Source organism: Berghia stephanieae, chromosome 8, assembly GCF_034508935.2.
Source record: "Berghia stephanieae isolate SIO BIC M18660-M18661 chromosome 8, UCSD_Bste_1.3, whole genome shotgun sequence".
Taxonomy (NCBI): domain Eukaryota; kingdom Metazoa; phylum Mollusca; class Gastropoda; order Nudibranchia; family Aeolidiidae; genus Berghia; species Berghia stephanieae.
Genome location: NC_088367.1, coordinates 13,085,656 through 13,100,244, shown reverse-complemented (window position 1 = coordinate 13,100,244; position 14,589 = coordinate 13,085,656). Strand labels below are relative to the sequence as shown.

Sequence of the window (14,589 nt, the reverse complement as noted above, 5' to 3'; positions counted from 1 at the left end):
AATCAGCCTGTCTCGACCGGGGATCGAACCCCAGACCTCCTGCGTGCTACCATTACATCACACTGGTACTGGTACTCTTGTATTTTTTAGTGCCGCGCTGAGGACCGGACCGAGGACCGGTCCCACGGTCTTTTAGCTGTGAACCGTGGTCCAGTCCCAAAGAGGAAGACCGCCGGCGGTCCTCACTTCTTATCACATTTCAACGGTCTCGCGCCATACTACTTCCCCAGCGATTCGTTGCCTCGGTCCTTTGCCTATCTTCCACCAATCACCACCCATCCCACTTAATTAATCGCACCCACCCCCCTTTGCCATACACTAAACGACACAGACGACCATAGAGGCAGACGACCACCTCCCTCCACTCCGCAAACCGCCCTTTCGTGTGTGAGATGGGGGGGAACAGGAGGCGCACGCCTTGGACGATTCCATTATACGGGGTAAATTTCAAAATTTACTACACCATAATGATCGCAATGACAATGATCTATGATGAAGGCATGACCCCTCTTCTCTAATGGGTTATTGTTTGAAATGTATGTGACTACTAAAGATGTGTGTGTGTGTGTGTGTGTGTGTGTGTGTGTGTGTGTCGAACCTAGCAAGTTGCAAGTCTGATTTTTTGTTTTCTTTTGTCCATCTCTTGTCGCCACTCCTTTCTATCGCATTGTTGTCATTTAAAATAATACAATAATATTAAAATTTCGTTTGGTGTTTTAACTAATCAAGTAATATGAGTTTCATTAGTTTCTTCCGTCCAAAAAAACCAGTTATAACGTCTGTATTTTTAAAAGGTCCAATAGAATATTTGGGGACCCCGATAGCTCAGTTGATAGAGCACTCTCTTTCTACGCAAAGGGCCAGAGATCGATCCGGGTGCAGTCGATTTTTTTCTGAATCCCTGTCTACTCAGCAATGAATGGGTAGCTGAGTTTGTTAGATCTGGCGAAAAGTCACCATCGACCCCTCTTATCACCTAATCCACCCCCTCTTATTATAACTTCACGTCTCTCTCTTACTCTTCAATGCTCGCTGCCCTCTAATGTGTGTGTGTGTGTGGGGGGGGGGGGGAGGGGGGGGTAGGAGTTGCGTGTGTGTATCAACGCCACGAACAACTCGATCAACGCCTTGGGCGATGCCATTATCTCCGTTAATGGGGATAAATTTCAAATTTTATTAAATTATCGAAGTAACAATGAAGTACGGTGAGCAAATAAAGAAGGCATCACCCCTCTTCTCTAATTAGGTTACAATTTGAAATGAGTGTGACTACTCCGTGTGTTTTACTCCTGTAGGCCACGGTTTTCATCGTGTAGCGGTCTTTAACGGTTCAAGAATGAACGGACCGGTCTAGAGACCGGTCCTTGCGGTCTTCATTTCCCAAGGACCGTAGGACCGTGGTCCTTAAGCTTGCCAAGGACCGCCCCGCACTAGTATTTTTCTTTCTGCTTTGTCTGGCACTGTTTCATACACACTTTGTCCAGATCTTTATCTTATACCATTGCCTGCTCCATAATTTGTCACTCTACCATTGCGTGACAATGTTATGTATCCCGCAAATATTCGTTATGCCTATTGGTAGGTACTATGATATCATCATCATCATCATTGCCTTTTTCACCCTGGGTCAGGGTATAGGCCACAGACAAACAGTTTCCATCCTTCTCTATCCTTAGCTAACTTTTTTTTTTTAATCTCATTCCATGTCTTACCACTTCTCTGTATATCAGCTTCTTTAATTCTTCTCCATGTTCCTCGTGGCCTTTCCCTTGATCTTCTGCCCTGAGGGTTCCAGTCCAATACTTTCTTTGTTATACTATGATATACCGTTGTAATATTCTATTGCAGGAAAAACAAGTAACAGTGCAAAGTTACACATACGAGCATGAGCTTTAAAAAGAAAAATCGTACTTATTTTCTACTCCGGTTTAGTCTGCCCCAAAAGCACAGAACGTTATTGCTTCGAAAAAGAACAAAATACAAAACACAGACCGTTTCGGGCCCAAAACCCATTTTCAGCCAATCACAAATAAATAAATCAAACCAAAAAAATAAATAAAAACAAAACCCCAAAACATATACATCACTTAAAATCCAGACAGGGGGGTCAAAAAAATTTTTTTTTTTATCTCGCTTGCACCCGGGACCGATCTCGTCTCCCTTCGATTGCGAAGCCAGTGGTCTACCACTACCAACTGAGCTATCGGGACCCTCGAGTAGGGATTGGGGTGGCTGGATCTGTTAGATCTAGCGGAAAGTACTTTGCGATAGACTAGCGTCCAATATAAAGGATAGCAAGCAATTGCTATTGTCCGTTTCAGGCTCTAGAAACCGGGATTTAAAAAATAAAAAATAACAAAATTCCGGGTCCGTGGGCCAAATAGCTCTGAAGCACAACTTTTTTTTATATATATATAATCCAGATAGATGGCCGGGAAAGTCATGGTACGATCTCCGGGTCTGTGCTTCGTACCAGAAAGGTACCGAGTTCGATCACCTGCAGCTGCGCTGTGTGGCCTTGAGCAAGTCACCTCGTCTTAGCTCAATTTGCGGCGCTTGGAATAGACCCGAGAGACACATTTCCACTATGGGCTGAATAAAGGGAATTTTTATTATTTTCGTTTTAAATCTCGAAATGTCGACAAGACTTGCCAAATACTTTCCTGCGGTCTGCCTGGAATTTAAGTGATGCATTCATTATTGTTTTTATTATGCGGCTATGTGGTCCAGTGGTATGACACTGGCTTTTGGATCGGAAGGTCCTGGGTTCGAGTCACTTTCGGCGCATAGTTGAGTCCTTTGAAAAGGCTCTTTACTCACATTCTCTCACCGTAGGTACTCAGGTGTAAAATGATAACCTGGCCATTAACAGCGTTGTCTCTGTCCGAAAAATTTAAAAAAAAAAAAAATTGCAATATCGCCTAATTGGCGTCATGTATCGTTCTATATGTTACGTGTTGCTGTTGGTCAGGGGGGGGGGGGGGGGGGGGGGGGGGGGGGTAATAGAGTGTTTTGAGCACGTCTAGTGGATATTGATCTATATATATGACCAAGTTTTAAAAAATTGTTTTAGCTATTGTCTGAAGAAGCGTTTGAGTCCGAAAAGTTCCGAGTTTGTTTTGTTTTTTTAATTGAGCTTTATAGCGCAATATCCACTAAATGTGCTCAAAGCACTTTATAAGGGGTCCCTGGTCAACAGCAACATTTAACATGTAGGATGGAACATAACGCCTGTTAGGCGATATTACAATATTTCGGACAAAGACAGCGCTGTTAACGGCCATGTACTCATTTTACACCTGAGTACGGTGAGAGAAAGTGAGTAAAGAGCCTTTTCCAAGGACTCAACTATGTGCCGAGTGCGAGGCTCGAACCCAGGACCTTCCAATCCGAAAGCGAGTGTCATACCACTAGACCACATTTGGGATTGTTTATTTTTGTCGAAGCTGTTATGATTCGTGTTTTGAGAATGAATTTTTACACTCCACATCTTCTATCAGTAGCAGCCTTGTGTTAATTACTCTACACTAATGTTGGGGTTTTTTTTCAGTTGGAGTCTCTACTGTTATGTTAATAACTAAATTTGTTTTGATGAGGAAGGGTCAGTAACCGAAACGCTCAGTAAGTAGTCCTTCAGAGTCATAGGCCCATAGATAGAGCCGGAGTTTATCTCGGTTTCCATAGCGTGAAACGGACGATAGCAATTGCTTGCTATCCTTTGGATAAAGTAAAAAGTACTTTCCGTCAGATCTGTCAGAAAAAAATCTAGACTGCACCCGGGATCGAAATCGGCTCCTTCGGTTGGTGAAGCGAGTGCTCTACCAATTGAACTATCGGGACCCCCGAAACGCTCAGTAACTTACTTATTTAAAAAAAAAATCCTCATAGCCGCTTGGCTTTTTATCATCGGATTCATTTGGAAATTTACTCGCCAAGTTCACTATTGTGGTACATAATGTACTTAAGGTTTGTTTGTTTGTTTTTAAGGGTTTTACGGCGCTTGCAACGCATTAAGATCATATCAGCGCCAGTAAAAAGGAAGAAAATGGGATAGTAAAAAGTTCTAGAATTACAATTAAAACCATATTTTCATACTTGGGGGCCAAAAAGACCCCAGGGTGTGTTTTTAATTCATAAAACACTCAATTTTTTGACACAGAGACCTGAAATTTGGTGACTTTTCCTAAAATGATGAGGTCCATGACCATGCCAAATTTCATGCTTGTCACGTGCATAGTTTACTCACATTGAGCATGCTCATCTCATCATTTGAGATTTTCTGATCTGGGGGCCAAATGGCCCCCATGACTTTCAAAGAGAAAAATACAGAAAGTTCGATTTTCTGATTTGGGGGTCATTTGGCCCCCATGACTTTATAGAGAAAACTGAGTGATATTTTTTTGTCAGTACTGACCCACGAGCGCTGGCACTGGCACTTGTTGGTGGTTTTCCCATGCCAGGGACGAGTATGAGACCAATGCACATTTGACCCGTGATTCCTCGAAGTCTTGGGCTAGGGACTTGAAGTTTATCTATGGTTGTCATTCGTATTATAGGGTGGGAATGGGAGGGGGGGGGGGGGTCAATCTTGTTGTTTATTCTATCCCCCTTGTTGTCCTTTTTAAGCTCTGCTCTCAACTTGTTAGTTCTCTCATGTTAAAATCCACTCGACATCTATCATCTTTTGTCATTTGTTTTTCTGGCACGAAATATTTAAAACTGATCTATGGGAACACTTTCTGTCAAGATTTTAGGATGAACTAGAACTGGAAGGAGAGGGGGAGTTGGTCCCTGTGCTAAATGAATATCCACCTATCGTGTGATAGTGATAATATGTCGTTGCAATATATATTGGTGGTGGAGGCAGTAATGAGAAGTACAGAAAGTATAGTTGCGATCGTAATAGGGCAGAGAAATGGTGACTTCACATCTTCTACTCTTCCGGTTCCAAACTCCTGGGATTTGACCAGTCCTTTGGAGGACTTATAATGAAAAGGTTACATATTGAATCATAAGGTGCATAACTTTATTAATTTCAGTTAGTAGCAGGATGTATATCGTAGGCAGATTCTTAAGATTATGGGACGTATAAGAGCGAGGAAAGAGGACCTTTGATAGACGACCAGCATTTATTTAGACTAGAAAATAAGATGCCATCAATCTGAAACCAGAAGATCAATTCCACAAGGCATCCAGTCCTTCGGAAGACTGGTTTTACACTTGCATTGAGATCGGAACCAGTTTTTTTTAACATCACACCTGTGTTTCCTCTAATGATGATGTAGTTGTGGTGATGATGAAGAGATCAAATGTTAGTGACGGGAATAGATGCTGTGCGATTGGCTAAGAAGCTCACAAGATCGCCATCCGGAAATAAAACGGACCAACACACAAAACTATGTGTAACCTTGAACGTAGACAGTGGGTAAACTTCAAGAATAATGATAGTTACTAGTTCATCTCACGTCATAGAATCTAGGATCAACCCCGGCTTATTGACCCGTATGGCTTTTAGAACTTGATTCAAGAACTGTAACTCATAACAAACAGTTTATCTCATCTTACCAATGCTTTGATTCTAATTTGTCCAGATCAAAATTCAAAATCTCTGGTCTTAGTTACAACAATCTTGTTTCCAAGACAAAGTCAATAAATTCAATCCTAACTTCAATTGCCCAAAATATAGTAAACTAAAAGCTTGTCTGTCGCTCCCATTTGTCGAAAATCTGTGGTACTGGTCAAGGATAAATGAAGACGTGTATAAACCAGGAAGTTCGAGCGATGTGTAGGTCGCCATGCTCTCCAAACTGTGCGTGATATTATTATCATTATTATGTCGTCTCCAAACCATAACAATCTATATTCGCGGAACCCAATTCATAACATTACCAAACGATTCATGTCTAAGCCGTTCTGCCCTCCAAACTATAGATAGTTCGAAGATAACGTCACTCAGGTGTTATTGTTTTTTGCCATCCGCGTTTATGAGTAATGCTCACTGAACTGTATTAACCAGACTATAAACTATAGATAGAATGCGCTTGGCCAAGGAGTTCACAACATTGCCATCCGGAAGTATAACGAACCTACACACAAACTCTGTGTTACCATGAACTTTTATAGTCTGATTAATACAGTTTAGTGAGAACAACTCACAAACGCGGATGGCAAAAACAATAACAAAGGCCTGAGTGACGTCATCTGCATACTATCTATAGATAGTTCGAAGATGACGTCACTCAGGTCTTTGTTGATGTTTTTTGCCATCCGCGTTTATGAGTACTTCTCACTAAACTGTATTAACCAGACTATAAACGTTCATGGTTACACACAGTTTTGTGTGTTGGTCCGTTATACTTCCGGATGGCAATGTTATGAGCTTCTTAGCCAAGCGCATACTATCTATACAAGATATTATCGTATCCAAACCGCAACCATCGATATTCTGGGAACTCTTTTCACAACATATGTCACCTATAACTTCCAAACGGTATTATATCTGAATTATCCAAATAGCAAAATGGATTTAACAGTAAAACGATTGGTCATTAGGTTGTGAAATTATAGATTTTGTCAGTTTAACCAATTTTAATCATTCTCTTTAATAAAACACAAAAACTCAACATAAGTTTTATAGATTTTGTGCATAAAATCGATTTTGAACATGTTCAATCAGCCCGATATGAGGAAATAAGTAACACATTTTCATGACTTTCAAACCGGATGTTTTTCTTACGCTTGAACTATTGTCATTGTGTTCCCTAACTCTTATGTATAGATTCAAAATCTTCACTCCTCACGGATTCTTTTACAGTAATTCATTCCAAATAGACGATTCTGGGAAATTGTCGAGACATGCCAATACCAGTGTTAGAATAATTTACAATAATGTCATAAAATAATAAATCTGCTCTGCTCTTTCTTGGGTCGTCACAGTTTTGATTATGAATTGGATTCCATAGCCTGATGTCACGTCGCCCAGCAACGGCGGCCATAATGGTTCTAAACAAAAAAAATCCGTACTTTTTATTCTTCATGCTGGCTAGAACTTTTCATATGTCTTGTGTAAAAGTAAAAACATGATCAGATTTATATTGTTTTTTCCTTTTTTTACTCTGGATACGCTTTTAGCTCGGAGGAGAAATATTTCATAAGGCTGTCTGCCATTGTTCCGATAGTTTAGAGCCAGTTACTCCCTGAGGACAGAAACAAGGGGCAATTCTAAGAAACTTTTCACACAAAGGGCCAGACTGGATGTGCGCAAGCATAGTTTCGGTGTTAGAGTGGTTCAAGTGTGGAACAGTCTACCAGAGAAAGTTGTCAGTGCTGATTCAATTAACACATTCAACAACAGACTGGATAGCTATTGGAAAAACCAAGAAATCTACTATGATTACAAGGCTAGCATCACATTCTGTCTTCACGGTAATCGGCAACCGGAAGAAACAAAGATGACACCTGAGTCCAGCGAAGAGGATCTTTGAGAACCTGTGCTGGAAATCATCTCTAAGTATCTCTAAGTAAGTATAAGTTACTATGCGTCATAATGAGGGAAGTGACGTTACGACTGTTGAAGCGTATTTAGAACTGAAACCAGCAATAAGCTGGCGTGGGCTGAATGAGCAAACAAAAAAAAAACAAATAAAAAAACAACGAAAAACTAAAAAACAAACAAAAAAACAAACAAAAAAACAAAAACAAAAAACAAAAACAAAACCAAAAAACCAAACGAATACATAAATACAATGGACAACATAAAATAATAATAATCTTATGGCGGCATTAAACAACGAGAGTCAATCCGTTGCCCCACGCGTTAAACTTAAATCAAATTTGTCTAAGTGTTACTAACAGTCATGGGATAAGCTGGCTTGGGGTTTTTAATATAATTTTATTACTAATGAAATAATCCAGTAGTGACCAATAAGTTCGAAAAGGTCTTTGTCAGCCCTTACGAACAGGCCTTGAATTCGTCAGTACTGATCAATGCCGATGGCACTTCTTATTTAGTACTGACCAACAGGCGCTGGTACTTATTGGTCAGTACTGACCAATAGCCCTAGCCTAGAGAAAAATACTAAAGATTTCAACAGAGGAAGCTCTTTCTTTCATTTCATTTCACAATTTTCAATAATAATAATAATAATAATAATAATAATAATAATAATAATAATAATAATAATAATAATAATAATAATAATAATAATAATAATAATAATAAAAAAAAAAAATAATAATAATAATAATAATAATAATAATAATAATAATAATAATAATAATAACAATGATAATAATAATAATAATAATAATAATAATAATAATAATAATAATAATAATAATAATAATAATAATAATGATAATGATAATAATAATAATAATAATAATAATAATAATAATAATAATAATATAATAATAATAATAATAATAATAATAATAATAATAATGATAATAATAATAGTTTTTATTAGGTCCAATGCAGTATAATTTAGACCACACAACGGATGGCTGATTTTAAAAAAACAAACATACAAACTATTTAGTTAGCAAATTCATTACAATATGACTGAGACATAATGTAGACATTCGAAATATTAATTTAGTTCACCTAGAGATTGAAAAACAGTACGAGAAAATAAATCACTTTTCATATAAGAAGTTACAAACAAATATGTGGGAAGGATTTATATATGACTAATGATGCTTGTTTGTACTGCTGTTGACATGCCTTTCAATCTTGTATGTAAATATCATGCATTGTTATCTTATTATGGTCATCTTCTATATGTATGGATGTATGTATGTAAATTTTAAAATTTAAGTATGGATTTTCCAAAGTCGAACATAGTTTTAAACTGCTATTTGTTTACAGCCATATTGGAAACTTTATTCACTGTGCTATATTTTACAACTTTTAACAACTACCGTGTACATCGATCTATTTATAATACTAATTTTGTGAACAGACTCAGAGGGGGTAGACGAAAACAACGCCCTATAACCACCGTCATTGGTCATCGGCCAACCCCACGCCCCTACGACCTCGATCCTCGCTTCAATTTATCAACACTCGTCCCCCATCCAATCTAATCACTTCAATGAGTAATCCTCACCGTTCCTTGTCAAATGTCAACACTGTCCGTGACAGTCAGTATGAAATTAACGACCACCATGACAACAACTCGCAGCAACAGCACCGTCTTGAGCAACAACAACAACAACAACAACAACAACAACAACAACAACAACCTGCACGTAGTGATCATACCAGTTTAAAAATTGGATTACTAAATGTTAGATCGTGTCGTAATAAAACTCAAGACATAATCGACATTATTGAAGATCATAAAATTAATATTTTTGTCATCTTGGAAACATGGCTTAATCATTCATATGATGATCCAATTATGAAAGCAATTACACCCGAAGGCTTTTGTATTAAATCATTTCCACGCATTGGGAGGAAAGGAGGTGGTATTGCAATTATTTACAACTTGTCACTCTTTGACAAGATATCATTTCACCATGATAATTTTAGAAGTTTTGAATACGCTGGATTTGCCATTCATGAAAATAATTTTAAAAAGTCGTTTCACTGTGTCTACCGCCCACCACCAAGCCAACAAAACAAAATATCAACAATTGATTTTTTATCTGAGTTCGGAGAATTTATGTCTATGCAATCCATTAACAAAAAGCATAATATTTTTATGGGTGATTTTAACATTGATTATTTCGGAAACAAAAATGAATCGAAAGTATTTCGGGAGATTATTGACACAAACAACTATATTCAACTTGTAAGCGGTCCTACAAACAACCATGGCCACACAATAGATCATGTCATTACAGACATTGAACATTCTCTCTCTTCACCTGTCTCAAATATTGATAAATTAATCTCTGACCATCATTTAATTGTGTTTTGCGTTTTATTTCCAATGAAGCACGAAGTAAAAAAGATGATAACATCTCGTAATTTGAAGAATATAAACATGAACATTTTTAAACAAGACCTTGACCATAACGTTAAAAATAAACATGATGCGAATGGTCTCCACGAGTCAATTGTTGGTACGGTGGACAAGCATGCTCCCTTAACAACTAGAGCAGTAAAAGTGAGACGTCAAGCACCCTGGTATAATACCGAAATAAAATTGAATGGATTAGCCAGGAGGAGGGCAGAAAGAAAATGGCTCAAGTCCAGGATGCTGTCGATAAGAAGCGATACATCGCGGCTAGAAATGATGCAAAAGCCGTCAATTTCAGGGCCAAAAAGAAATTCTATGAAGAAAGCCTCAAAAACGTGGGACGTTCGAGACAATTCTTTGCCTTGACCAAGGAACTGCTGGGACAACAGACGCAACCAGCTCTCCCATCTTTAATCGATCGTGCATATCTACCAACTCGCTTTGGTCAATATTTTAAAGAAAAAACGGATACCATCAGGAAGGAACTCTCGTCTGAATCGATCCCTACAACATTTGACAAGTTTCATGGTGATTCGTTAACACATTTTTCAAAGATTACTGAAGCTGACTTACGTGATTGCATTATGTCGTCTCCAACTAAAAGTTGTGATTTAGACCCCTTAAATACTGCCATTAAAAAAAAAATGCATAGATGTAATTTTAACACCATTTACATGTATTGTTAATAATTCGTTGCAGTCAGGTGCTGTACCAGACATTTACAAAGTTGCTCATGTCAAACCCCTTTTGAAAAAACCTGATCTCGATAAAGAGAACTTAAAAAACTATCGCCCTGTCTCTAATCTTCCTTTTCTCTCTAAGATCTTAGAAAAGCTTGTTTTGAAACAATTACTGTCTCATCTTAAAAATAATTGTCTTGAAGAAAAATTTCAGTCTGCTTATAGGCAACATCATTCGACGGAAACCGCACTTGTTAGGGTTGTTAATGATCTCCTCTCTGTTATAGACAATGGTTCATGTTCTTTGCTGAATTTGCTTGACCTATCGTCTGCTTTTGATACTATTGATCACAATCTTCTTCTCAAACGTCTTGAAATTACTTATGGCGTGTCTGGTGCAGCGCTTGGTTGGTTTAGGTCATATTTGTTTAATCGTAAACAGATTATTACGGTGGATGAATATAGATCGGAGGAAATCTTTCTTGATTGTGGGGTTCCCCAGGGTTCAGTACTTGGACCCGTTCTTTTTGTTTTGTACGTTGGCCCTCTGTCTAAAATCATCAGAAGTTTTGGTCTGTCTTACCATCAATACGCTGATGATACGCAATTGTACTGCGTTTCCAATATGAGAAATTTACAAGAAGTATCAGCCAATAGTAAAAATTGTATCCAAAGTGTTAAGAAATGGATGAATGAGAACAGACTGAAACTGAATGATGATAAGACGGAGATGCTGTATGTGGGGAACAGGAAGTGGAAAAGTGAAACAGATTTGAAGTTGGGGGATGCCTCTATTCAAATTGTTGACAAAGTGAAAAACCTTGGCACATTCTTAGACTCTGGACTGTCGATGGAGCATCAGGTTAATAATTTGGTTAGATCTCTCTTTTTCCAACTAAAAAAGATTGCTTCCATTAGACGGTTCATATCTGAGGATGTGACCAAGCACCTGGTTGTGTCCCTCGTACTATCGAAATTGGATTATTGTAATGCTCTGTTGTTTGGCGTTTCGCAATACAATCTGAAACGTCTTCAGATTGTCCAAAACAGCGCTGCCAGACTAGTATTTATGAAGCGTAGGTGCGACTCTGCCGGACCTCTACTTCATGACCTGCATTGGCTGCCTGTTGAGAAAAGAATTAAATTCAAAGCTTGTGTTTTAGTGTATCGTTGTCTTGAAGGTACTGCCCCTTCCTACCTTTCAGAACTAATTGAAAGATATTCAAAACCCCGCCCCTTACGTTCGGCCAGTGATTCCACAAAACTAGTTGTCCCTCGAATTCGGAAAAATGCTGGAATGAGATCCTTTTCTCATTTCGGACCCTCTATTTGGAACGCCTTACCGCAGAGCATTCGTGAAAAAGAATCTTTGTCTATTTTTAAACGTTCGCTTAAAACATATTTGTTTCGATTTTAGTAGATGGTATGAGAAGCAAGATAGGTTTGGTTTGTGTTGTGTGTTGTGTTGTGTGTGTATGTGTGTGTGTGTGTGTGTGTGTGTGCTTGTGTGTGTGAATGAGTATGTTTCAGCCAAAGTAATTTGTAATTTAAGCGCTTAGAGTCTGGTGTCTCGGAGTTATAGCGCTATATAAGTTTTCAGCATTATTATTATTATTATTATGTGTGTGTGTGTGTGTGTGTGTGTGTGTGTGTGTTTTGCATGTCAAGGTTAAAGGTATATATTTGTACATCACACATACATGAGTGCAATTAAGTTGTTATACTATCTTTACCGCGTGTATCATTATTGTAATCTTTCAATCAATTAATATTAAGGGCATTCAAGGGATTTTATCCTATTTTGCCCTATACCAATATATAGGTTGTGTTAAGATAGGGTACACACAATAAGAAAAGATAAGCAAGACACGAAAGTAAGGCAAGTATTGGAAGAAACATTAAATTGAATATTATCTGGTTCATATATCCATTATTGTTTCATAATTTCATATTTGGCGATTCATTCTAGCTAGTACTACAATCATAACATTAATGATACCATCAATTCATTTTTATTACATAGGATAAGCATAAGAATCACCTTCATTCGTAACATTTCTAATGAAAAAAAAGTAAAGAATTGATACTTAATTGGATGTTTATTGAATAGAGTTGATGAAAAAGTAGGTAACTGAAACTGACGCCCATCATATTGGACAGCAAACAGGAAACAAAATTGCCTAAGTCAATTATTGTAGATGCCAACTACCAGTAAGTTGTGGATCATAATATTGACACGATTATGTCACTAAATAAATAGACGTAATGATGTAAAATCAAAAACAACAAAATGATTTAACCCCATACATTTAATGAGAAAATAATATTTTAACTGAATTTTCCATAGTAAAATCATGGGGGTCAAATGGCCCCCCAAATAAGAAAATAGGACTTTCTAGTATTTTTCTCTTTGCAAGTCATGGGGGCCAAATGGACCCCAAATCAGGAAATAGGACTTTCTATTTTAGTATGAAAATAGGGTTAAAGCACCCAAGAAAAGGTAAGACAAAGGGGAATTGGTTCAAATAGGGAACAGATGTACAGATGTAGATTCCAAGAGCACACCGTCAAAGTACTTAGTCTGAGATCACCTGCCTAAAAGTCTCATCCAGACACAAGCACAGGTCCCAACTAAGAGGAATACACTCAAATGTTTACAAATAATATAATATAATATGTAAACGAAACGTAATACAATGCATAACAGAGAGATTATTTACAAGGAAAAAAATATCATCTCCCAAAACTATAACTATACATTCGACTGTTTCCCTCCAAGCCAAGGACTCCGGCCAGGGTCAGGACAAAACTAAGTAATCTTTCACCAAGACAACGACAGGAAACGGGTATGGGGAGACAGAAGACACAGCATGTACCTCCCTGCCCACTATGGGAGGTCAGGATCCCCACCCAGTACTTAAGGTTAAAATTAAAATGAAAACAATACCCCTCCCACCGCAAAAAGACAACCCCCCCCCCCCCCCCCAAAAAAAAAAAAAATAAAAAAAAACAAAAAAATAAAAAAAAAAAAAAAAACAAAAAAAAAAAAAAAAAACTGTTCTCTTCGCAAAAGAAACAAGTACGTGTAGTTATTTTAAAGGGCGTTGGAAAGTATATTAAAATCCTTTAACTTTAAAGGAGTGCCAAGGCACACTCGGGTGCCAATAATTTGCCAATGTGTACAAGTAATCCTGTTTACACCCTCATTGCTTCATGCATGAATGGATGAATGAAACTTTTATGGGCGTGGTTACTTTATGACATAATACAAATACAAGTGTGTGTCGTCGAACACTCGGTTCCTAAATTAAACATTCGTTAAAAAAAATCAGCTCCTGACATCATCACACCAGGAGAAGTAATTACTTATTATATTATGTAGTCTATTTCTTTTGAAAATGAAGCTCTATCGGCAAGAGAAATGCTTGTTTGTAAAGAAAATCAACTTGCCTGTGTCGCAAGCGCAAATATTTTATTCTCTATTGTCTTCTGGCACTTTTCTATTCACTTCATGTCTTGTTGTTACCAACATAGGTGCCTGCTCCACTCACTTTTCTGAATTGGAAATTCACCCCATACACCGGAGCATACTCGATGTCTCAATCGTTTCTATGTTATATGTTTGTGTTGAGAATGTTGGCTATTAAGCTTAACTGCTGGTCAAAATTATTCGCGATGGTGGTGTACGAATGAATCGGTGGTCTCAAGAAGTGGGTGAGAGAGGGATCTGGTAATGACTTTGAGTTTGAAGCGAATATTTTGTGTTCGTGGATAGCTCACACGGTAGAGCCACGCTCTCACCTGCCAGGCGGAGTTGTCGTACCAATAAGGTCGCAGGTTCAAACCCCACCACCGCCGCGAACAAATTTTTATTCTCTATTGTCTTCTGGCACTTTTCTATTCACTTCATATCTTGTTGTTACCAACATAAGTGCCTGCTC

The 14,589-nt window shown here is 38.0% G+C and overlaps 1 protein-coding gene across 2 annotated transcripts in view; it reads left to right on the top strand.

Annotated features, from left to right (window-relative positions):
* Positions 1-5,250: 5,250 nt before the first annotated feature.
* The window catches only part of LOC144978187 (tetraspanin-18B-like), a 30,468-nt gene continuing 21,129 nt past the window's right edge, over positions 5,251-14,589 (top strand). The window contains exon 1 of one of the 2 annotated variants that reach the window (XM_078923926.1): positions 5,251-5,414. The gene's annotated coding sequence lies outside the window, so the exon portion shown is untranslated. Of the gene's footprint in view, positions 5,415-6,745; positions 7,521-14,589 lie in introns of those variants that run through there. The other variant, XM_078923921.1, reaches the window with a different exon arrangement.